This window comes from Phalacrocorax aristotelis, chromosome 3, assembly GCF_949628215.1.
Source record: "Phalacrocorax aristotelis chromosome 3, bGulAri2.1, whole genome shotgun sequence".
NCBI lineage: Eukaryota > Metazoa > Chordata > Aves > Suliformes > Phalacrocoracidae > Phalacrocorax > Phalacrocorax aristotelis.
In genome coordinates, this window is record NC_134278.1 from 42,449,668 (window position 1) to 42,476,057 (window position 26,390).

Sequence of the window (26,390 nt, forward strand, 5' to 3'; positions counted from 1 at the left end):
CCAGTACCTGAAGGTGACCTGCAAGAAAGCTGGAGAGGGACTTCTTACGAGGGCATGGAGTGATAGAACAAGGGGTAATGGCTTTAAACTGAAAGAGGGTAGACTTGGATTAGATAGAAGGAAGACATTCTTCACTCTGAGAGTGGTGAGGCACTGGAACAGGTTGCCCAGAGAAGTTATGGATCCCCCAACTCTGGAAGTGGTAAAGGCCATATTGGATGGGGCTTTAAGCAACCTGGTCTTGCAGAAGGTGTCTCTGCCCATGGCAGGGGTGTTGAAACTAGATGATCATTTAGGTCCCTTCCAATCCAAACCGTTCTATGATTCTTTGATTCTGATTATTGCAAAATGATTTTGCACTCTTATGTTATCTTGCACTTGCTTTGAATATTTATTTTATTAGAATTACAATACAAGTGGTTGGATTTTGAAGCTTCTAACTGACAGTCTTTACAGTAGCTTCAGCCAAATACATGGCAATTTATTTCCCATGCTGAAGTATACCTAACCTGCTTGCTTCTCTCCATCAGCTATAAGGAGGACCTAGGATGTATAAATATATACTGCAGTCCTCCTGTTGGGTACGGTGATATCTACCCTGAGTCTAGTCTTAAACCAACATTCTTGAAACTGCTTCTCTAAAGTAATAGATGAATCTCTTACACATTTAAAGAATCTCTTACATATTTAGATGCCATGATTCACTGACTGTAAGGGAAGACCAGGGTGACTAGTTCCTAAAAAATGTGTTGTTTCAAATGGATGACATGCAAATAGAAGGAAGGAGGCCTGGAAATTACTTCCTTTGTATGACCCTTGGATCTGAGTTTAAATTGTGGGTTTATTAGTTTGCATACTGGAAAAGCTTTGATTAAAACAATCATTATTTAAAACAGGACACTGGAAATTGTATTTAGACTGCTGGAATTCTTTGCTTCAGAAGAGAAAAAAGAAAATAAACTGCTTAAAGACAATACCTGTTTCAATAGCTTTCAAATTATATTTTGTTATCTTTGATTTAAAATCAGTGTTCTGCCTTCTAATGATTATAATGCAACAGAAAATAAAATCAATTAGTGTAAAAAAAGCTTTTGAAGTATTTACATTTTAAAAAACCTCTATCACTATTCAATAAAGCAAAGGTGTAGTAGTCATATGATGTCATCTTCAAAAACATTAACCATAGTTATTCAAGCTGGCATGAGTTCATTGTTTTGTGCCTGTATGGATGCACAAGATTTAGGTGACTTCTCTTCTTTCTGGACTTTTTAGAAGTATTTTTCTTGGAGTGGCAGAAGATTGAAATGTATAAAAAAATTTTCGTTATCAGATTTTTTATATATTTTCTATACCTTTAACAAAGTTAAAGTTCTAAGTCAAATTTTAACTGACCTAGTAAATACTTTATTTTCAATGTTAAAAGATAACATTCAGTATTTTTCTGTATAGATATGCCAATATTGGATAATCCATTGCTGTAATTTTAATTTCTCCATTGTTATTCAGATTATATTGTTTGTATACTCTACTGGATTCCAAAAATAAAAAAAAGTAAGAGTCTGGTGTAACATGATAAATATATTACATGGAAGTCCATGTTGCAAGGTTGGACTTCTGCTTCCTTATTGGGCAAAACTCCTAACATCCAAAACATTGAATGAGGCAAAATATGTAATTAGATCAAAGAAACTCAATGGATAATATGTGTTAGGATGACAGAGAAGTATCATATGTATCTCATTCCTTGGGTATTTTGTCAGTAGTAGTACTTGTTTCCAAAATAAGTTTTCACTGGCTTTTTTTCCCTCATAATCTCCTCTTAATGTCCTGATATTCTTTCCTCCCAATGATTTTTTTTCATGTAGTAGTCAAATGCTATTTCAAATCTGATAGAAGTGAAAAGATCCAGTGTACTTAAGACTGCAGATCTTATTTTCTGAGAAGTGAATGAAAAATTGCAGGAGAACAAATGTGTAGGAAAATTAACTTCTAGGGAATCTTAGTAATGATTTGTTTGATATTTGGTCATCTGCATACTCCCAATCATCCCAGGAAGGACAGTTATGATGACAGAGCTCACTGTTTACCCATGCATATGTGTGTGTGTATGTATAGACATATATATCATACATGCATGGCTGTACATGTTTCTGAAAGTTGGTATTGAGAATTATTGGGAGTGGTATTTCATGACAGTGTTTGTGCTCTTTCACATTGGTCCAAGGACATTTCTTTTCCAAATTCTCCAACTTAATTTATTGTTGGCTTTTTAAAATTGTCTTTCAGAGGGAGTCTGAACAGTATTCTTATTATTTATTTAGAAGATGCCTTGAAAGATTAATTAATTACTTCAAATAACTATTGATATTCAAATATTGCCTGCAATGTATATGAAGAATTATAGAAAATCTGACATGTCTGTGCCAGACAAAACTATTTATTTAAAACAAAGTCAACCTATTTCAGGAATGATCAATGTTGTGTCTTATGTTCATGAAGTAATAGCTGACAAGCCCTTTACTGATGAATAGGCTTAAAAACAGGAGTCTACTGAGATCCCAGAGCACAAAAAGATGCATGGGTCCAACGTAGTGATATCCAAACGCAGCAGAGGGGTGCAGCTAACTAAAGAAGGTGAAAAAGCCTACGTGACTCATAAATAAAAATATTAAAACCTCCATTGTAAATCAACAGCCTGAACAACAGAGGAGAAGCGAGATTATGAATTCATTATTTTAGTCTGGTTTTAAAACCATCAGAATCATGCAATCACAGAATCACAGACTAGCTAGGGATGGATTGGGCCTCCAGAGGTCACGTATTCCAACTCCCTGCTCAAAGGAGGTCAGAGCAGGTTGCCAAACACCTCCAAAGACAGAGATCTCACTACCTCTCTGGACAGCCTGCTACAGGATTTTACTAGTCTTATGGTTAAAAAATGGAGAAAAAAAAAAGAATCCCAATGTCTGACTAAATTTCCTATGTTGCAAGAAATAATGATCTTTATGTCACTTGGATTGCGATGCTTTTATTCTACACTATTTTGTGGGGTTATTTTCTGTTGTAATGTTAGAAAATCATGCATTGTTGTGATATTTTTGGCTCCACTGAACTGGAATATGTCCCTCTCATTCCAACAGATATACATAAATACAACATTGCAAATGGCAAATACTTTGATCCCTTCATCACTCAGGCATCTAGACGTTTATCTAGCAACATGTAGTGACCTTGTAACAGCAGCTAAGTATTTTGTGAGTGTCACCAAAGTGGCTTTCTCAAAATTAGAGAGCTTTCTCACCTCATTTCTAGCCAGCTTTTTAGATTATTTACATTAAATAATGGGTTATAATTTCATTTTTAATTAAATAAACATTATTTTAACCAATTAAATTATTTTACTCCAAAGAAAAACAATTATTTAATTAGACCTTTGGTAATGATTAAGCAAACTTACCAATGTGTACAACTAGTTTACAGCAAGCCTTTCTTCCAGTTTCTGCAGGTATATTATTCTCTTTGGGAAAGATTTTTCCTTCAGTGAGTCACTCCAGGTGCAGCCCTCAGAAGCCATTTGATCCATGGAAACACAGGATTCTACGCTGCATCCTTCCACCTCTGAGGGAAAAGTTATTTCTCAGCCTGTAGTACTCTGCAGATCAACAGCAAAAATTTTGGACCTATTCCCTGCCTACCTCTTGTCTTTCCTTGCCTATTCAAGGTGTAGTGTAGCTCCATTAAACTCAAGGTGTAAGTAGCCTGCACAAAAGAATGGAGATTTTTATTTGCATTCCATTGCATTTAGGTAAACATTAAAAAGTATGCTCAGAGTTGAGATCGTTACTGTTTCTAGGAAGTACACAGTACACATTAATCAAGGGAAAATTGTTAAAAGTCTTTAACATTTTTGCTATATATGGTATTTACAGCATTTTAGAGAAAGTCTTTGGAACATAAAAGAATGCTAATTTTTTGCTTAAGGATATTATGGTGCAGAATATTTCCACCCCATTCGTTTCAGAAGTTAAAAACAAACCAAGAATCAAATTCTTCTGACCTCTCCCTTCCAAATTTAAGTAACTTAATGGATGAAGAACAAGAAATTAAAGGTTGGACTAGATGATCCCTGAGGTCCCTTCCAACCTGTGATTCTGTGATTCTGTGAAATTATAATTTTATGCACACACACAAAGACATCTTTATGCATCTAAACATCACTACTATACGTCTAAATATCTTTACTTATATATGCACACTACTTATAAATGCACAGGTATATGTGTGCGCACATGTGTGCATTAATTAATTAAAAGGTTTTTTTACTTTACGCGTGTGTGCATGTGTAGGTGTATATGTATACAGAGTGAGACTATGAGAGTAAGCATACACATTCCCTGACATTTCTATTCAGAATTAATTTTCAGTTTTCTGGCTTCTGAATTAAGAGAACTACATATGCTATAATTGCAACTGTGAGTCACTGTAATGGAAATAAATGCTTAATGAAAATAGCCCATAAAAAAATTGCATTTAATAGAACATATCTGAAAAATAAATAAAAAGATAACAAGGAACAATGATCCTCCCACATATTTTGGAATATCCATTTTTAAAAAAATTTCTTTGTAAACAGCAATCTAATCAAAGCCAGTCGTCCTGAAGAAACAAGTTATCCTTTGTTGCGGCCTTGAACTTTGACTCAGTCAATCCAGCTCTGTAGTCATCTGGTGAACATATGGGTATTGTTCATCCCCTAGATAAATGCGGTCCAAATCCACAGATACTTTTTTGTGATGTTTTAGGACTGCCAGCCAGACAATACTATGACTTGATTCCCCTCCCTGGACTTAGTCAGGTGGCGGGAGATATATTACTGCTGAGACTGTCACTTAGATTTATGCAATGGATTTTTTTGGTCTCGGGGCTAGGTGTTAGACAAACGTAGACAGACAGCAATACAGTGCAGAAGACTTTAGCCTTAAGACCTTGACAGTTCCAGAATCCTGTTTTTGTTGATGATCAGAAAAGTTGGGCTTATGCTGTTTCTTCTAAGTCTATATTAAAGACTATACTGCAGAGGATTAGAAATCTGAAGCAGTGTGACCCATTAAAATAGCCAACAATTGTTGTATTACTAGTTTTTGTTTTATATTTTTAGTGGGCCAAAGTCAGGCAACTGGATGCGTCGTTCATTACCTTTCACCTATTTTTTTTAGTGTAGTGGATAAATTCCTGCATAACCTACTCTGAATAAAGTGATAGAGGAGATCTTGTCCTGGCAAAGTGGATGAAATAACCCAGTAAATCTTTTGGGGTTCTCAGAGGAAGAATTTGTACCTCACTGAGAGAAAGCATCATTTAAATCCTTTTCTCATTAGGTGCAAACTCGGAAATGTTATTGGCAACACATCAGTAATTCAGATGAAGTCTGAGTGCAGATAACAGGCTAATGGAAAACAGGATGGAGTTGTAGTATGAAAGGTAATAAGGAAAGGACATGTATGCTCATCCATGCTATAGCAGTAACCTTGCTTAGCACTTAAAACTTTGGGGACTATTGTGAGAGAAATCCCTGTTATATTTGTCCACACAGGTGGTCCCGCACTTTGGGGACAGATGGCATTTCAAAAACACTTCTGCTTTCTGTTCCTTCAGGACAACTTTCAGAGGCATCTCAATGTCCCTATATGAAACGCACAGATTTCACAGGAATATGTGTGCTCAAGTCTGGGCTCTGCAGTCCAGTCCAGAAGGTAGAGGTTGAAGCACTCGTCTGCTGGCATGGACTTGATGAAATAACCTAGTACACCTCCTTCACTCTTGTACAAAGAGCTTATATACCACAGGCATGTTGTGGTGGCCAAACAGAATATTGAAACCCTTTGCTAGTGAGATTTTCAAGAGCAGCAAGGTGTTACTATTAATAATTGGTAGCCATTTCAACAGTTTTGAAAAATTTTATGTGCATTTATCTGTTCCTTTGGTTACTTAAACTTTGTAATCTCTTTCCAAGAGTTCTGTGTTAAGTAACATAGGAAAACATAGGACGAAGGACTTGGCTCCAAATTGATGTTGAGGATCAGGGTCCTGTCTTAACCACAGAGCTGATAAAGCTGTTAACACTGCCTTACAAAGCCATATTCCAGTTAGGGCTCAGGAGTGTGGGCTGCTTTTTGTTGACTGAAGAATTAGAAAAACTGCCACAAATGAATTGGCTAAGGTTTTCAATAGAGAAGTGTACCTACCACACAATGAATAAACGGCTTTAAACTAGAGCAAAGTTAATCAGTCTCTTAATAATGATTTCAGTTGCCTCTATTTTGCAAAGTTTGTTTTTCCCACCTGTAGCACAATATAATTATTACTCATTTTGGGGGAATTATAGGTGAATGCAGTGAGCAGAGGAAAATCCAAATCATTTGGAATAATGTGGAATGCAAGAGGTGTTTCTTCAGCTGTTAATTTGTGTAATGTGGTTATACAATTGCTTAGAACAGATTTTACAGAAAAGCAAACAAACAAAACCACAAAAACAGAAGAAACAACCTGACACTGCAAGCACTGTACAAAATCTTATTGCCGCTGTGCTATGTCCAACACATGACCATGAACAGCTATACAGTGTCTTTTAACTCACTAGCTGAGATGGCTGAGGCCATACGTTCATCAGCACTTTTCTGTCTTTATATTTTAACGAGATATTCCCTGAAATACTGGAACTGATCAGTGTCTGGTTTAGACATCAGTGGAGAAAACCCTCTCGCCTTCAGGGAAATCCTGCATTTTTAAAATATAAAGGGAGGAGGGAGTGGGGACTCTTTCATCTGGTGGCTTAAGTGCTGCTGAAACTATGCAAAGACTGAAGAATTAATTGATAACACCCAATTAATGCCTTCTAGCATAACATTACCAGACCCGCAAGAGAGGTTACTAGAGCCATACCCTAAATAAATGACTTCACAGATAGAAAGGCTTGTGGTAGGGGCAGTGAAGAGGTGCATGAAGCCTCTTGTGTAGGTGGCCTTAGCATAAAGGAAGGGCAAAAATAAGAGGCTGTTTAGACATCTTGATGAGGAATGATGGGTGACATGGAATCTAAGCCACTTGAGAAACTGGCATACTTTAATCTTAAATAAACACACAACGTGAGCATGCTGCTAGTCCACTACATTGATTTCTACTTGTATCACCATGCTTGGAAGTAAAATCACCATTATTTATTGAGAAGTATCTCAGTGAGATTTCTGAATGGATTGCCAATTACAGAGCTTATAAGAAGAATCTCGGTTGGTGTATTATAACCAAAGTCCTTAAATCTTCTCACACTTAGCCCTCACTAGTCTTTTCCTTGCAACAGCACCAAAACATAATGAAAGCTGGATTTGCTGAAAAATAAAGATAGAAAGGAAAGATAAAAGACTGAATGAATTTTGAGTGGCTAACATCATTTGGAACTCAAGACTTCTTTAGATCTCTCCAGGAAAAAGCAAAATAAATGAATGCTTGTATGTACATTTGGAAAGGCTGCTTTTATTCTGCATCAGATGAAACTAGGACCTTGTTCTAATACTCCCACCCCTGCCCAAAGTCTAAAATTTTCCACATTATAAACCACATTGAGTCAGAAAATTTGTCTGTGATGGAACAGGATGGGATGAGAGGAGATGGGATGAGGAAAGGGTACAGCTCCTTATCTGCCCGCATAGCAAGATCTGAATCTATCTCCTACATCTTAGGTGAAAACCTGAAGTAATATTAATTTTAATTTTGAGCAGAAATGCAATCGTGCACCTAGGACCTTATGACAAAGCCAATTCCTTTATGTGAAAAAAAGATCTTAGAAAGATTTTAAAATCTGGTATTTGAAAATCAAAAAAGCATTTTGCAGCATTCTTTCAGCCATCACTAGTACTCTATACATCTTAAAAATAATCACTAAAGTGATAAAAATAATTGCTTACATGTAACTCAACATCTCTGGTAAAAATGGTTTAGTGATAAAACAAAACAATTAATAAAAAAACTTCTCTGTACTTCTTTGTCTTTCAGAAATGAAGATACTGTAAAATAGTTTATTTAATGAAGTTTGTGTGGAATTCAATTCTGTGTCATTTAATGAAAAAGACCTCTCTCTCTCACGTTTTGATATTTTCAGCATATTTTGCTCTTCTTTTGACCGTTCTGGTAACAAGGATATTCTCAGACCTTCTCCAAAGGGGGGGGAAAAAAAAAGTAAAATCAATGGAAAATGACAGAATGCAATGAAAGCAATTTTGCAGGATCAAAATTTAAATGAGCACCAGGGTTTTTGGATGCTTATCAAAGCCAAGCCAACTAATATTTTAAAGTGTGACCATTATTCCTGCATATACTAAAAATGATGGAGTGATCCAAAGTCAATAAAATCCTGTGTCACCACAGAAGAACACTACAGCAGAATTTGCAAATTTGCACCTGTAAGAGTTTAGAAGTTGGTTTGGTTTTGTGGGGATTTGTTTTGTTTTGGTTTTCCATCTCAAGCACTATAATGTGTAAGGGTTTCTGTGGTTAAAGCTGACTTCGGTAGCACTATACCAGTCTATAACAGCTTTTGCTTTATCCAGAAGCGTATGCACCTAGCTTGTTTACACACCTGACAATAACCACCTTCAAGCACAGTGACTGGTGTTAAGTGAGAATGACATCACAGACGTTCAATGAGCGTCTGCATATATCGTTGTCATAATTGTACATAGTCACAGCTCAGTACATGTATGTACTGTTTTTGTGAGCTGTTTAAATGAAATCTAGCCCCAGTGTGGAACAACATGGTTAACTTGTGCACTTTTTTTCAAATACAACTCATTTGTCTGGAGAAGAGGAGGCTGAGGGGAGACCTTATCACTCTCTACAACTACTGAAAGGAGGTTGTAGTGATGCAGGGGTCGGTGTCTTCTCCCAAGTAACAAGCGATAGGACGAGAGGAAATGGCCTCAAGCTGCGCCAGGGGAAGTTTAGGTTGGATATTAGGAAAAACTTCTTCACCAAAAGGGTTGTCAGACATTGGAACAGGCTGCTCAGGGAAGTGGTTGAGTCTCTGTTCCTGGAGGTATTCAAAAGAAAGGTAGATGCGATGCTTGAGGATATGGTTTAGTGGTGGACTTGGCAGTGATAGGTTAGCGGTTGGACTCGATGATCTTAAGGGTCTTTTACAACCTTAACGATACTATGATTCTATGATTTCTGATAACTGCAACTCTTCTGTAACCAATCTCTGAAACAATCAATTGGGATAAAAATTTAATTGTACTTGGCATTGCATGAGTGGTACTTTAGCATATCAAATATGAATGTTCCTTGAAGTCCTGTTTTAGAGCTGGAAAATATTTATTTTTCAGTTTTATGGCAACCTAAATGGGTTTTGCTGAATCTGAAAGCTGGAGAAAAAAAAATAAAATTAAAATCCCATTTTCACATGAAGGTTATTTTAACTGCAAACTATACTTACATTTTATTATAATTCATTACACTGTTCCACAGTCAGCAAGATACCGTCTAGAAATAAAAGTGGCTTATTCAAAGGTGATGCAACAAAGTTGGTGATACTCTAGTGCCAGGTGTTAGCCTTTTGCCATAAGGTTTCTGACCAAACATTGTCCTGTTATACAAGCATGATAAGGGATGGACAGGAAATAAATAACAGAGATATTACTGCTTATTTGCCCAATGAAAAACAGAGAGTAGAATATTGACAGCTCTTTATTGAGAGTCTGACTGTGCTTTTTGGCAACACTTTGTAAGCAATTTAGTTTCTTATTTTAAGTAAGATTTAATTCCTATTTCCAGAACTATTGTGCATTTCATATAACATTATTTACACGTGGAAATATTTAAAATAGCATTCAAAATACATACTTTGGATAAAAATAAATAATTATTCAGTCTCCCAAGATCAGGCTCAAAGGGTAACATAACATGTAATAACTGGACTGTAGATATTGTCAACAGCATATAATTTCTGTCATCTGTATTTTTGCATCTACTGTTTTACTGCTAAGCAAAAGCATCAGACAAAAAAATAAAACAGTAGAAGTAAAGACTTTATATTTCAAGGAGGCATCACTCCTCTGTAACAAAACCAAATACCTTAATAAGTCTCCCCAACCCAATACCAGCCTTCACATGCTGCTTCTTTAATTCCAGCTTCATAACACTCATTTCCCATATGAGAGTGGGTGATCAGCAAAACAGGATTTCATGGGAGAAGGTCAATATAATATTCTTCACAGAATAGTGAAAGATTTAGTTAAAGTGTTCGAGAATTTCCTTAGCCTCTGACCTGATCAAAAAAAGGCTTAAATCACAAATGGTGAAAACGTTAATGTTTATGGTACTTATTTGGGATGTAAGAGTTGCTTATATCTGGGGTTTGAACTGATACATTCCGTCTCATGGTATGAGGAATACACCATCCTGTTAGATTCCCTGGCTAACCAAGTATCTTGATTTATTCAGAGGCAGTGGAATAAAAAGCAAGATCTAAAAAAATAACTTCAAGGTGGACAATGGCCTGGCAGGTGAGCACTTTAAAGAAAACATGATATGGGTTTGGGCTCCTGTTTGCAGCCTGACTGGGCAGAGAGAATAGAGGTCCTGGTATCCCAGCCTGCCATCAGTGCCTTCATTACTGAGCTATGAAGTATTTTCATCTGTAGTACTTTGCTATTAAAACCAACAAGATTAGAGTCTTGTGTTCATCCCAGTGTGAAGGGGGAGAAAATAGCCTTGCAAGACAGAAAGCCCTTTCACACTTAACTCTGCTTACAATCCTTAAGACCACAGCAGACACTGACTTTGTCAGCCCCCATCCCCAGCTCTAGCATACAGCTTTCGGCAACTCCTCTCCTACTTCTAGCTACTCCTTTCAGTTACTTTCACCCCAGAAATAAACCTACATCTCATCTACAGCCTGCTGCCTTCTGCCAGGCACTCCTGGTGCTGTGGAAGCTACCTCTCTGTGAGGCTGATCCCTGAGCTACTGTAGTCAGGTGGTGGTTTGGTCGCCAGTCAGCTGTCCCACTGATTACACCTGGAGAGAGCTGATAATTGGTATTCAGATCAAAATGATCAGCCCACCCTGTAACTGACAAAAAAGAATTATTCTGCTGGAAACTCATCCCACATTTCCTAAATGATTAATAAATCCCAGATTCGAATCTCAGTTGATTGTGGGATTCATACAGAAAGTTTCACATAGCACTGCTCTGCACGCGCTTCTTGAGCAAGTTACTTGAACTGATCTGAGAACTGGTAGAAGTTGCCCTTGGATAAGACTGCTAAACCTCCACTCCAAACTCCAACAACAATTTGAAAAGCCTCAGGAATCATGTTGCCTTGAGCAGCTAACATTGCCATTAAGAAAAAAAAAATCCAAAACATTTCTATTTCTCAGAGATCTTTCCTTGTATTCTCTAATCTTTTTTGACCTGGGCTAGTTATCAGATCTTACTATAAATGCTGACTAACAGGTGAAAAAAGTAGCTAAAACTAAAAACTCTCATATGTACTGGAAAACTGGAGTAGCAAATATTTTGTGTGCAGAATCCCACAGAAGTGGAAATAATTGAGTCTATTTTCTGCTTGTCTCATTTTTGGTTGTGGTTATAACCACACGCTAAAAGTTACTTTCAAAAAGGGACATAGCTATCCAACACAGATGTCAGATGGTTTCAGTCCTAAACTGAAACTGAAAATAACACCAACTTAGAGATCACCTAATTGTACAGATACCTAAATCTCACTCTGCTGTTTCAACTACGGTACTGCAAAGACAGGAATACAAGATTCACTGACAGGGAGAAGAGACAAAATGAAAGTAAAAATAAGAAATATAAAGAAATTCTGGAGACCAGCCTCTATTTTCACAGATTATTTTTCTTTATTTAATTTTAGCTGTTGTTGGAAAAGAGGTAGTCCAAACAGGAACAAGTATCAGGAAAAAAGCAATCCCTACTTTGTCCTGCTGAAGATATTCAGATACTGCTGAATGCAGATCCATACTTCTTCCTGTTTTCTCTGCTTAAGATCATCCCCTGCTTTTTAATGTAATTTAATAATTGAAATATTCATATCAGTAACATTCAGTAATATTTAACAAAAAGAAAGGAAAGTGATGAAGGCCTGAGTAGGTTTTCATCAAAGATAATTTTGATAGCCTGTAATTTTAGGAAGGAAAAACATTTTCAAAAAAGAAAAAAGTGGCATAATGTTAAAGAAAAAAACATTGACCAGTTCTGCATATTGTCAGCATAAATTAGACCTTGCAACAGTTCTCGGGAGACAGAACCCGTTATAGCCTATCCCAAGTGAAGGCTCAGGAAGGCAAAGTAATTGTTTGAAAATCACAACTGACTCATGTTGAGTGAGACAGCAGCTTCATCCCTAGTGGTCTGAGTTAGCACCCTGAAATAACATGCGAACAGAGATGCCCCTTCTGCTGCTATACTTGCTGTAAGTATTTGAAAGAGTTATCTGTTCCAAGTAGGCGATTTTGACAGCAACTGGTACTGCTTAAACATATATTAACTGTGTTAAATTGAACTGAATGTAATGCTGGGAAGCTTTAATATAGGTCATTTGAAGACCTAAGGAGATAAACTACACACAAGGAGAAAACTCTGTCTCTGGCCATCTGCTTGTCCTGGTAACACACAGAAAATTTGCAATATGCAACAATTCCCTCAACTTGCTGAACAGCAGGTGCCCATCTTTTCCTTCAGCTGTCCAAAAACCGTTCCCTTACAACTGCCCCCCTTCTCCCTGAAGGATTCTTCCATATTTTTTGTAATGCAAATTTAGAATAAGGAAGAACAGGTTCTGTTTGAACTAGAATTATATCATTTACATGGTAACCAATGGATCTAAAATCTTGTTCTGTCCTGTGAGCATTCTGCTAAATGAACAATCACTTTTTTTCCCCCCTAGTGTAACATATTTTACAAATGAAAATGACAGCAGTATTTTACAAACAATAAAAAGCACCGGGTGTGAGGATTGCGAATAAGGAATCCTGTTTCTACTGTGCTGTTTTTCTCAATGTATGCTAAACCATAAGTAAAGCAATAAACAATACCAGAATGAGTTATTTTCTTACATCCTTGACAATCATTTTTGTCTTCAACTGAAAGGGGGTTACTGTTAGTTCAAGACCAAGAAATATCATGGTGAGATGTGACAGAAGGAGTTGAGAAGGGTATTCCATTCAAAAATCCCCACCATTTAAGGGATTAAAGGTCAAGATAAGACAATGTTAAATTCAACAGGCAACTATATGTCTTTTATGCATATATTTTGAATATTTATGTTTTTAATTATATGCCATATGCATTCTGGAAAGATCTTGTGCCCCACAGTTAAAATTCAATGCAATACATTAAGTTTTGCCATGGACATTGGGACTGCTAAAATAAATAATTAAAGCTCCAAATCTACAGCCCCATCAGAAAGAAAATATAAATATCAAATGTAGATTTTAAGTACATAGTCCAAAACTGTCATCTCAGAAGCCACTTAGCAGCCACTTATGTGTCTTTAGCTGTCTCCTCATTCTTCCTGGAGGTTTCATAGCCATTTATATACTTCTGTACATTGTTTACCTCATTTCTGCCTAAGTCTTTTGGTACTCAGAAACTATATGGCACCAGGATTTCAGTCGTCAGAAATTTGATCAAATAAGTGTATTCTAGCTGTGAATAAATGGCCATCAAATCTTTCACAAATTGCAATTGTGGCTGCTCTGATTTTGGTGTTTCCACAGTGCACCTTGTCCAGCATGCTCTAGGTTAGAACAATCCCTAGAAAATTAAAGACTTGAATTTTAAGCCTTCCTTAAACTGATTTTTATGTAAGTGGATTGATTGCTCAAATATCCAGGGAAAATGGCTGTTTAGCCCTCCCATTAAAGTCACCGTGCAGAGAGAGAAGCTCATAAGGGCTATGGGTGAAGCATCATCTTGGTGGCATAGGCATTTATCTGGAATACAGGAAAATGTGTATTCAAATTCCAGGAGACTGAGAAGGGAATGAACCCACTTCTGTAAGCTAGGCAAACGTTTCATGTCCTGGTAAACAAGAAAGACGAAAAGATGCCAGCAAAGGGTGCCAGCACTTTCCTTTCGTTTTTAAAGACAGCATAGGCTGCATTTGCATTTCAGCTGTTTGACACAGTTCCTGACGGTTGCTGTTGGATAAAACCCTGCAACAGGCTAGGGCACAGTTTTTGGCACCCTAAATGAACTCTTGCAGAAGGCCCAATTGGAACTGCTCTGTTCTTGAGTAGCTCAGGTCTCTAAGTACCAAACAGCTTACAGGTGGAAAACTAGGAAATTTGTGAAATTCAGGCACCTTCAGAGCTAAGCACCACAAAGGACTAATTTTGATTACAGATTTGGATTTAAACACTCAAATTCCAGTAAAATGCTATTTTAGAAATGTACACACAGTATTGGATCTGATCCCTAGTCTTCCAGTGTTTCAGTTTTCCCACGCATAACATTAATAATTTCTCTCAGTAGTATGAAGCTATTATGAGGATGAATTCGATATACAGATCTAATATGATGATGATAGTAGCATTTAATAAGATAGATAAAAATAATATGACATAATACCACTTAAAATGTTGCAAAGTATTAGAGACACATTTTGGTCCTCATGATTTGTTTCATTTTTAGCAGGTTACACTGGTCTTCTGTTTGAATGACCCTGTTTATCTCTGACATGGGCTGTAATTTTAAAACCAGCTTCTCTTTTCAAGTTCTCTGGCTTCCAAGAGTCCAAGAGGCTACTTGTAGAGTTAGGCATTACATCAGTGTAATGTATGTTTAGCTGTGCCACTTACAATTATGATTTTTTGGGTCTTTTTAAGATTCTGTTCCCTTTTAGGGATATAGATGCACAGCAGCAGCAGAGAGGAAAGCTCTTTGCTTTGCATTGTTCAGACAGCTCAAGCCTGGGTCAGGAGAAAACTTTTGGAAGGGAAGATGCTTCTTTCCCTGACAGCAGCTGACCTTCCTCAGTAGGGAGAAGCTTCTGGAGAGGAAGATGTGTGTAGCAGAGTGTGAAGGACACACAGCAAGCAGAGAGTCTTCAGCAGGAACAGAGACTGGGCAGCTCCACAGAGGATCAGTGGGCAGGCGCACAGCCAGGCCTCCCAGAGGACAGAAGGAAAAAAGTCGTTTTCTTAGGACAGGGGGTAGATGCTGTTGGAAGCTGAGTAACTGCTAAAACTTTCTGGACAAAGATCAGACTGGAAGGATATCTACTGTTGGAGGACAGTATACATGGGAAGCAGGAGGAGATGGGTTTTTTTTGTTTTTTTTTTTTTCCCCTTTCTTCAGATGTACTTAAATGACTGGGTTTTCATACCAGGGAAAACACTGTCACCACTCACCCCACCCCACTCCCCAAGCAAAGCAAAGCAAAGCAAAGCAAAACAAATAACTGAACAACTGGATTATCTGCTTAACCCAGGCAATAAGGTCCACTGTCATCAGTGAAGTCATCAGTGTCATTTTGCATAGGAGATTTGCTGTGTAAGGTGGAAGAGAAAGAAAATTCATTCCCATTGGAAATGTCAGTAAAGTTTTATCCTGTTGCTTGAGCAGAAGGCAGCCTGAAAGACAATATCCTATGGAAAGCTGTGTCAAGAAAGCAGCTGCCAGGAAAGATAAGGCCAAGAAAATAATGATCATTTCAGTTCCTCAAAACTGCAAGAACTTTGTGACTAAATTTGCTTTGACCCTGCTAGGAACGAAGCCTGGAGGCTGCTGCTGCTAAATGACAGGACCATCATCAAAGGGCAACCACATGGGCAAGTACTGCCGTCTCATTTATACCATGGCCAAACGGCAAAGGACGCACTTTCCGGCAAAGAGATTGTGATAATATTTCACCAGAGGAAGAAAGGGTGCTGTGTTCCCTCGAACAACACTCTGAATCTAGACGGCAGGTGTCAGTAAAGACTCTTCTTCTTACAAGTACGCACAGGAAACAAAAAATCTGACTTGGCCAGCCCTCTGGAAGGAGGCTTGACCTACTTTGGGAGCAGATGAAGCAAGTCCAATGAACACAAACCAAATATGAGTTGTGTATAGGGTTCTATCCCTCCCTGTTTTTGCCCTCCCCTGCTCTACTAGTAATAATTATTGTTTTTAAAGAAAAACAAACTATCACAGCCTTTTCGCTCTTTTACTTAGTGAGTATGGGAAGCTGTTAAGACAAAGTATCTTACCAGTGCCATATTTTCTAAAGTGCTGTTACCAACACAAGATGGTTTTTCCAGCAGAAGGCCTAATAATGTCAAAAGAGCACAGGAGGTCCCATAAGCAGGAAGTAATGGCAGTTTCATGCAACACGTGAAATTACAATGCATCTTAGGAGTATATCAAATCCCTTTTTCTTTATAATTTCTGAATTCCATAGGGGCCATGAAACACATATTTAAAAGGTGTGCAGAAGGACCTTATTCATTAAACAGCAGAGAAAAGTAGTTGAAGCTTTATTAAAAATTGACTAATAGGCATGCCAGATAATTGAACTGACAGGCTGTTTTGACAGCTGCAAGCAAAAATCTGCTTGCTCTAAACAGTTGGTGTAAATCTTCTAGATTTCTAGAAAGAGAAATGATGTACTGGTTTAACTCTAATCAGTTTATAAAGTTAAAAAAAAATTCTAACTGTTCACCTGACTAGTTGAAGTTATGCTAATTGGAGGTACTGCCAATCATTTCAATGGTAAGGTTTGAACAGAAAAAATTGCCAAGTTCTCACACAATGAGAAAGGTGGAAGGTGAATACTTAAAAAAAGTTTTGGTTAGCAGAACATGTAAATTAAGATGAAAACATAACTCTGAACTTGATTTCCAGAAAGGCACTGAAATATTCAATCTGACGGAAGTTAGTGGATTTTGCAAGCGCCTATCAGCTTTGAAAATCAGGCTGCAACTAACTAACAAATGTGACAAACAATCTGCACCTTGAGTGAGCTAACATAAAATAATAGGCAATTATACTGTCTAAATGAAAAAAAAAAAGAAAGGAGAAAAAAGTGAAAAAAAAATCAGAGAGAGGATACTCATCAGATTTTACAAGTATAAGAATTCAAAGTAGCAGGAAGAAAGAAAGAAAAAAAAATAAAAGTTAGGCAGGAAAGAAATAATTAAAGTAAAAATTAGTTAATTAAAAAAGAAAAACTGAGCAGGCAGGCAAGTGTCAGAATAAAGAAAGAAAATTTTAAAAAGGACAAGCAAAATAATAGAAAGTTAGGGTAAATGAAGACTCAAAAGAGCTAATGGAAGATTAAATAGTTTAAGAAGATTATGTAGATATTGACATATTAGATAATTAGAATTTACATGAATGCAGGGCTTGCCAATAAAACATTGAGAATAGGACCATGATACTCTGTATTCAACATTTAGGTGTTCTTTTAACCTGTATATACAAGTATATATTTTATGTCTAGAGTTAGAACAGATCCATTCTCTTTAGAAAACTCACAAAAAGTAGAATAAATGGGTGAACTCACCACAGCTGTGTCATTTCAGCTATAGGCACGTATAGAATAAGAATAGTACGGCAACTGCCAAGAGAAGAAAAAAACTTTTAGAAAAATGAGTAGCCAACACACTGAGAATAGTCAACCTGGTATTTAATTATAACATCTCTAAAACAGAAGGGTGCAGCTATTGAATTTCTCTATGTGCTTTTTTTTAAAGAAAAAAGGTAAACAAACCAAAAGTTTTAGTATCCAAATACTGCAAATACTTCCATGCTGAACTTATCTGATGTTTGATTAATGTATTGGACTTATGTATAATAACTGAACAAGAAACATACATGCTGTTTTGAAGGGTTTATTTGATTTGATTGTAGAAGTCTTTTAGTCATTCCATATGAGGAGTGCTGTTAGAAATGTGTATTTCACAGTTATCAGCTTTAAACTACCTTTTATTCCAAGAGGGAAGCACAATTGAACCACTGACTATTAGTAAAACTGGTTTACAAATGAAATTTGATTGATATTTTTAGATTTCTCAGGACTCTATGTGGCACAGCTTTGTATAAAATACATTTGTTCAAAATGCAACAGAGCTCAGAATTGCCAGGAACAATTTAAACCCCATAAATGTTTCCTCTAAATTGAATCAGAGAAGGCTGAGAAGCCTCTAAACACTGTACAGGGATTCAATGTTTAGATTTTAAATGAAACAATTTTAAAAATTGGAGCCTTGCCATCATTTATAATACTGTCAGAGTCAGTGCTCCAGTATAATAGGTTGATTTTCCTCTTCTGTTCCCAGCTCATCTTTACTGGAGGCTTTCACTATGAAACATAGTAAATGAGGGAGGTGGGAGGAGTAGAGAAAATAAAAAGTTAAATGAAACGTTATTACAGAAAACTATTTTCAGAAATTTCATTTTATATTTAATAGGAATATTTTTTGCTTACACCCAAGCCTAAACACCATTTTTATGAAACACAGGAAAACATCTCAGCTATTTTCTTGTTTCATTATATCCAAATACATTAATTTCTTGGTTTCAATGAAGATTTATGCTACCTATATTGCACAAGGTAAGTGTAAATAAGAGCTATAAATTGCTAAGCAGTTAATGTTGCTTGTGAATGGACCTATTGTTCTCTAAACAGCCCGAATTTTAGAGAATTCAGCTAACTTAACACCTATGAGGTGCCATACAGGAAAAATGCTATAAAAATCTAATAACTATAAATATGCATTGGTATTAAGTTATATTAGTTTGGGTGAAAGTGCATACATTTAGAACTTCTTAATATATATACAGTTAAAAGAAGTTTAAATTAAAAATGGTGTGGGCACATGTGTGTCCAGCTCACCACATACATGCTTACCCCTTCATTTGATTTGATGTTTAGTTATTAATTCTTGGAAATACAGGCTATCTAGAAGTGTCTGTACTGTAAAGAGTGAGAATATTGCAAGCTTTCAGTGCAGCTTGCAATGAATTTCTCATGAGTGGAGGACACTCTTGGTTAGCAGGTTTTTCTCTAACTTTCAGAAAGTTAATATTTTAACACAAGGCCTAGAACTAACTCGAAACAACAGCACTGATAGCATACCAGATCTTAGACGAAATGTAGATCTCCTCACTCTGTATGGCCAATATCAGGATCCAAAGTAAAAGCCTAGATTTCAAATTCTTTAATATTGTGCCAAATTTCAGTGGCAAGGGTCATAGCAACTCTTTAAGCCTCAATAGCTCTACTATACTCACCCCACTGAAAGGTAGTTAATTGCTATGTGATATTAAGAAACAGGAAGGATTAACTTGTGAACAAACCTTAACTGTTGCGATTGATAGTATCTGCAAATCTAGCAAACAGGAGAATATGGTAAAGGAACATCAGCCTTCACTAGATGAACTGGGAGCTGCCTATGAGTGTCAAAGCATGGCACATAAGATAACAAAGTCAACTACAAGTCACCTGTCTTATACTGTATGAGGACACTATATCCACCGCCAGAGCCAGTTCATTCACAGCCAGTTTTCATGCTGCTATCATTCTCTCTAACGTATAATGTAGCCATACTCTATCATTGTTTTACTTCTTCTTTTAAAGGTCTTGGACACATAAAAATGCATTTCTGAGCATTGTTCTTATACGATAAGGAGACGTCTTCATCTATTTGAATGTAAATTGTGCTAATATAAAAATGAGCCACTGGTTGTATGTTAGCCTTGAGGCTACTATAGCTTATCTTTTAAGACTAAAGAAATATGGTGTAAAACCATGCCTTGAATTAAGACCATGCCTATACTCTGACAGTTAAGTATATTCTTAGTTCTTTTTTTTTTTTTCATGATGTTCTGTTTCTAGACAATTCATGTGTAATAAAAAACTTTAAAAAGGAACCAAACAGAATAACAACTTCCATGGGTGGTAATTCCTCAAATCATAACATAACTCACTATTTTTGTTGCAATGGTAACAGGAAACACTTATTTAAAAGGAAGGGAAACTGTTGTTAGTTTCAGTACATAATCTTTTTGCAAAAAAATGCCGGTTTCAGTTAATATGTATTAATTCAAAGGAATGCATCCGTTAAAGTTGATATGCAGTCGCTCTGAATGGTAATTTCTTACTGTAAGTATGAATTGAGCTTTGAAGAGCATATCTCATTTTGAAAATAATAGTTTGACCAAGATATTCAAAGAAACTAAAATGAAATGGATTTGAGGGTGAAGAATAAGGGAGAAGTTTTAATAGATCACAGGAAAATGTGGCACATCCTAAAATAGGTTGGAAAAAAAATGTATTCCTACTTCCTTTGCCATGGCCTTCTCTCAAAATCAGACAAAGTCCAAGTCAAAGTAATATAAAACAGTAATCTTCCTTTTCTTTGGCTCTGTAGTTTAACTAAACCTGAAAATCATGAAATATAAAAAAATTATTGCTCAGCTTAAAGTTAAACCATTCCTTAAGCTTGAAAGAGAGTTGGAAGGATGTCAGGGAGAAGGTGCAAATGGGAGTATCATTAGAAGCTGGGAACAGGATATTTCCTACAATGACCAAGAAAAATTTGAAAGGAACTTGCTGAGTTCATTAGGGCTCATTAGATTCTTGCTACATCTTTTTTTCATATTCATACAGGCCAAATCCTAGCCTGCATGTAGCTAAGCAGGATTGCTACCTTTGCTCATATTTCTTTGTTGCATGCTTAGTTTGAGAATTATGTTTCAAGGACCATTTTAAGAAAACAAATCCTTTTAAGAAAGAATTGTCTCATTTTCACTTCATACTTGCAGTGGATAGAGCTTTGTTTGTTAAATATATTACTGTCTTGTCTTATACTGCTCCAAATATATGCAAAGCAACTGGTTGTCTCTTATTCAAATTTTTGGGCATATTAAGCTGGATAAGTAGTATACAACTGAAATAAAACAATATAGTACAATATGTAAGCATTAAATAATTAGCATCATTAATCTTTTTCTTGAGCTACAGATTCTCATAAACTACAGGTATATAGCAGAGCAACAACAACATAGCTATGAAGTGCCCTGAGCCATCCTTTCCAGAATCGCTAGTGTTAGGTTGTAAACATCGTTGTTCATCTCATGTTTTTAATGTCCATATTAAGTAGGGAACTATTGTTGAGGATCCATCCTTGCTTTGTGCAAGGAGAAGAAAGAACTTGGCTAGGCTGGCCTCTAGGAACACATTTTTTATCAGGGTAATTTTGGGTATTTTCAGCTAGCCACAGAAATAATTATGGACATTGGAAAGGAGGAGGTGTGTGGAACACACCAAATAAAACAATAGCACATTTATAAGCATTCCTTGTTTCCAGAGCTTTTTTTTATTATACATGCCTTTAATTTGGGCTCTGAGAATAAAACCTGAAATATTTAAGTGCTTTATTTTTTTTTCCTTTGAGAGTTTTCATTTTGTTCCTAAATAGTCTCTTTATAGGCAGCCTCAGAAAATAGAAGTTGATGAGACAATTTTCCCAACTCCTGCAAGTCTGGAATTGTGCTCCTTTGAGTTTCTATTGGGATGGAAAAGCACCATTCTTTATTTTTCCTCTCTATTATGGGGTTCAAGTGTGTCTATCATTTTCTATGGTCCCAGCCATAAAGCTGGTTCTGAAATAGTGTGATTAAATGGTACATGCTGATATCTTAAAAAAATAGATGCCATAATTTTTGGTAGCTTTTGTATATGTTTCTCCCTCACTGAAAATGTTATAAAACAGTGATACATTTTAAATGTAACAGATCACCTGTTTTTAAAAATGAGTACAGGGATGTATGTGTTCGTCTATGTCTATAAAACACACATGCATGCATGCATAATTTGCTTTCTACATACTTTCTGTTCAGAAATAACTATAGCTGGTGTCTGGATACTAGAAGAATAAAATAAAATAATGCACTGCAAGCATTTGAGATTCGATTCACTGTAAGTTTTGGTGGCTGCTTCCAGAGACAGACTTAGTAGTAAAGCTGTTATGGATAACACAAGTACAACTGCACTGAAGCCCAGAGACTAGAAAGGCCCAACTGAAAATGACAAGGGAGAAAACAACACTGAGGCTTGGCTGAAGCAACTGTCTGACATTATCCCTTTCAACAAGACTCATTGCATCTATGCTACTCTCTAAATAGGACTCTAGCGCTGGAAAGTGTGGTTTACAAAGAGTGACATGAATTTTCTAGTCTATTAAATGCCCCAGGAGCTTTTCCAAAAGTCAGTGCTATTTGACTAAAGAAAATGTTTGATCTGGGGATATATACGAGACTTCATAACACAGACTTCACTCCATGAACATTCAGGTCAATGTATAGACTGTATGCAAGGTCAGCTTCAGTTCTGCTCCCTGTTATTCTGTGAAGAAATTAACCATTTCTTTCCCATTCCTCAGTTTTCTCACCTGTGGAGAGAGAAACTCCACTACCTATGCTAGATGAACCATGCTAGATGAAAGTACTATATAATAACCAGGACTGGCTGGTTTTACACAAATTGCCATCATAAATTTTAGATGGTTTGAATATATATTCAAAATGTGTATTTGTGAAGAACTACCTTCTAGAAAAAGGCAAAGTAATTTAATAAGCAACTTTATAACCAGTGCAGACTCAAGTTTTGACACTGTTTTTATTTAGTTGGTCATTTTCTGGGGCTTGTGGGTTGTTTTTTGTTTCATTTTGTTTTGTTTTTGTGGTGGTGGAACAATTTTTTTTAATATATATCTACAGAATTTCAAGCAGACTTTGAAGAATTTTTGGGTGAACATAGAATCGTACTGTTACGTTTTTATTATTTTGAGTGGAGTCTTTTTCCCTTTCCAGACAACATTTAACAACAGAGGTACTAAGAGGAATATTTTGGTGACATATTATCTCCTTAGATCTCAGGGGCAGGGGTTGGAGGGGGCAACAAAGGATTAGCCTCAGCTGAGAAATACTCAGTGGGCTGTATTTTATATATACCTTTGAGTCTTGAAATCATTTGAAAGGACAGGCACACTGGAGAAATTATATCCTATATATAGGTATAACCTCCAGGAGAAAGAAACCCCTTGGGAACGTACGTCTTCCAAAAGGCGCGTTTCTGTGAGCATTTGTGGTTTAGCTGTTTTGGGAATCTTGACTTGGTGGAGTGGAAGGATCCACATTACATCCACACACAGTCTGTGTGTCTTTCCCATGAGATATAAAAGAGTCTCATGACAGTTTTATTTTATTTGCTCCAAATTCTTCTAGATCTTGAATCCCAAATTTAAGGAAACAGTCCCTTTCTGTGCACTTGACTGACTGTGTCACAATCTATTGGGTTTATGTTGTGTCAGATTGTAGAGGCCAATACACCTCTTACTCTTGCAGAATCATAGGAAAGAATTGCTTCTGACATATTCAAGAGAACAAGTTTATATCATAAAGCTAAAATAAATAAGAACATGATTGGAAACTAATGCAGTCATTTAAGTCTTAAGCAGTTTTGTCTTTTTTTTTCCCTAGCTGCAGTTCCTCTAATGTCTCTAAATGATGCTGGGAGGAAAATACTCTCACTGTAATGTAGATTTGGATTATTTAATAAATCAGCAGCAAAGTTTATAAAGTGTTCTGTCTCTCTGAAAGCCATAATAACAGTATACATAGCTTCTTCTCTTTGCCTCTCTTTATGACTGAGCAGTTTGGGAAGACGTTGGTGTGGGTGTTGGTTAAGATAATAATTGTTCACAGAACATAGAAACTGCAATAGAAACTGGAGACATTCCTGTCTCTTTCTCTGCTCTTTTAGTCAGTGAACAAAGGGTCTTTATTATCTCAGGCACTCCATGGAGAAATATGCATTACTTTTCAAATAAGATGCTGGGTGGCCAATTGGCATAACATTTTTGGATAATGTTTGTAAATGTTGTAAACCTGCAAGCATTTTTATGATTGCTCAAAGATTACAGGCAAGTTTAGAGCAAGGCTGAGTTTAGAGTTCTGAAAGGTTTCAAGCCAATCTCTTCATAAGATGCAGTGAGAGGAAAGTCAGGGAGGATATACGGTTTCAAAGTAGTTTCTGTTCATGGCTAGTTACCCTTCTGTGTCCTTTTCTTCTTTTTAAGATTGACTTTGTCATTTTGCACTTTCTGATTTTTTACTTTTCTTAAGTGAAAGTAAGACATTTTCTCAGTTCTAGGCTGTGGTTCCAGGTAGTGATATGGGAGTTCTTTTTATTTTATGGCCCAACTTGGCTCTTAAAAGGGTCTATTTCTGCAAGCTTTTGACGATCAAAGTTTAGTGACCTCCAGAATAATCTGATAATAAATAATTGATTCTTCCTCTGATTGTGAAAATCTGTTGTATTCTTGAGATTTGTATGGATTCATATCTCATTCTTTATACCCTTTTCCAAGAACCATTTTATTCAGTCATTTATTTAAGGAAAAAGAATAAAGGACTGCTATACATATTATAGGGCTTGTGCGTGTAATTAATGCATACATTCATTCAAGTGGCAGAAAGAAAAAGGAGAATGTAAAATGTGGAATTAGATGTAGGTTTTTGCCCTTAGTGTAATTTGGCATCTTTCCATAGACTTCACTGGAATTATAATCTGTGCCAATGAGTATAATACCAGGTTCCCAGTAAACTTCCATGCATTCATTCACTTGGCTAGACATGAATTTCTGCGTATGAAGCTTAAAAAGACATATTTTTATATTTTTCTTGAATATTTCTTTCAACATGGTAATTAGGATAATGGATCATGCCCCCACTACAATCTATGAATCAGTGAGACAACTGTGCTTGTCTATGGTAATGCATATCACAACCCTGAGGCAAAGCACACGAGAACTGGGGAAAGCATTCTCAGGGAGAGCTGTCTAACAAAATACATTTCTACCTAAGGCAACTAATATCCTCTGAAACCTATGAGTCTGTTTTAGCAACTCTAACTCGATGGGAATTCCAATTAGGGTGTCCTTCCTAAAGATGTCTCTGTTATAGATAACTTTGGAGACCACCTACATCTTCAATTAGTAGCTCTGAAGGTGCATGAAATTATTTTTATGAATTAATGTGTACATATTCTTGGGGGGTTTTTTTGATCCCTCTGTGCTTGTACTACTTTCCTCTGTTTCTTCCAATGACATTTCTTGTTGTGTCAGTCTGGTAATGATGACCATCGAGCTAATTTTCAGAGGATTGTATTAACACTAACCTTTGGCTCACCCATCTGTTCCTCACTTTATTGCTTCAAATGTCTCCTTTCTGACTCATTGTTCAACTGGAATAGAGGCGAAATTCCTCCAAGCCCAGCAGGGCTTTGCTGGGCCATTTCTGACTGCAGAAGGCTACTTAGTACTTTAATCTGAATCATTTGCTCTTGTCATTGATGTTTTCTTAACACTGAACATCTTGCTGGATGTCCGTGGCAAATACAACATCTGTGGATGACAGTAGGCTTTCCTTTCAAAATAACAAAGGAACACGTCTCAGCTCCCATCATCTGACAGGGGTTTGGACCTCCCCTTCAGTCTCTTCTCTCCAGGGAATGAATAGCTCCTAGTTTGTTTAACTCCTGCCTTTACATACTAAGCACAAATATGTGAAACTAAGGATAAGATGAAACTCTCTGGTTTTGTGTAATGGCACGATAAATTGTTCAGCAGAGCTACAGGTAAATTTCTACTGCAAGAACGCACAGACATACCAAATACCAGAGTATTTCCAAAGTAGCTATTCATAATTCCATGTATACTTCTTGGTAAAGCCTTTAATAGTGCTGGAGCTGTATAAACAAAGCAAGCTACTAAATGTAGTGTATATTTGGAATTCAATACTCTCTGTATTAGCACTTCCACACTTTTTTTGGCTGGTAAAAATAAAGTGATTCATTTTTCATTCTGATTTACTCTTGAATTTGTCTGACACATTATTTTAATAGAAAGTGTTCCTTTCTTATCTTTTCCCACTCCAAAAACAAATATACAAATACAAAACAAAAAAAAACAAACTTCAGAATATAAGAACATAATAATAACACCATGCCAGATTTGTTGCTGCTGGGAGATTTTTTCCCTCCAGATTGCCCTGCTTTCAGTGCACCATCATAAAATATATTTTAATGTAATTTAAAACATATGTTTTAAAGTGTGTTCTGCAGCAACTGAAGAAAAATGTGAACAACCAAGCCATTAAAATTGCAATACATTTTGCATATCTTAAATGCAGATACTAAGGACTATTTTGCATTGCAATAATCTTATTCTTCTAAATTAAGTTCAGGTGTCAGGCTAAAACACTGGGCCTGGATGACAGATAAATGAAGGATCTTTACTCTCCAGACCAGCAAGCTACAGTGAG

General features: G+C 36.5%; 1 long non-coding RNA gene across 2 annotated transcripts in view; it reads right to left on the reverse strand.

Moving 5' to 3' along the window:
• LOC142055744 (uncharacterized) overlaps positions 1-26,390 on the reverse strand; it is a 66,821-nt gene that overhangs the window by 37,485 nt on the left and 2,946 nt on the right. For both annotated transcript variants that reach the window (XR_012660026.1, XR_012660027.1), the window contains exons 3-4: positions 17,566-17,619; positions 3,458-3,618 (exon numbers count right to left, since the gene is read on the reverse strand). This is a non-coding gene — a long non-coding RNA (uncharacterized LOC142055744). The remainder of the gene's footprint in view (positions 1-3,457; positions 3,619-17,565; positions 17,620-26,390) is intronic.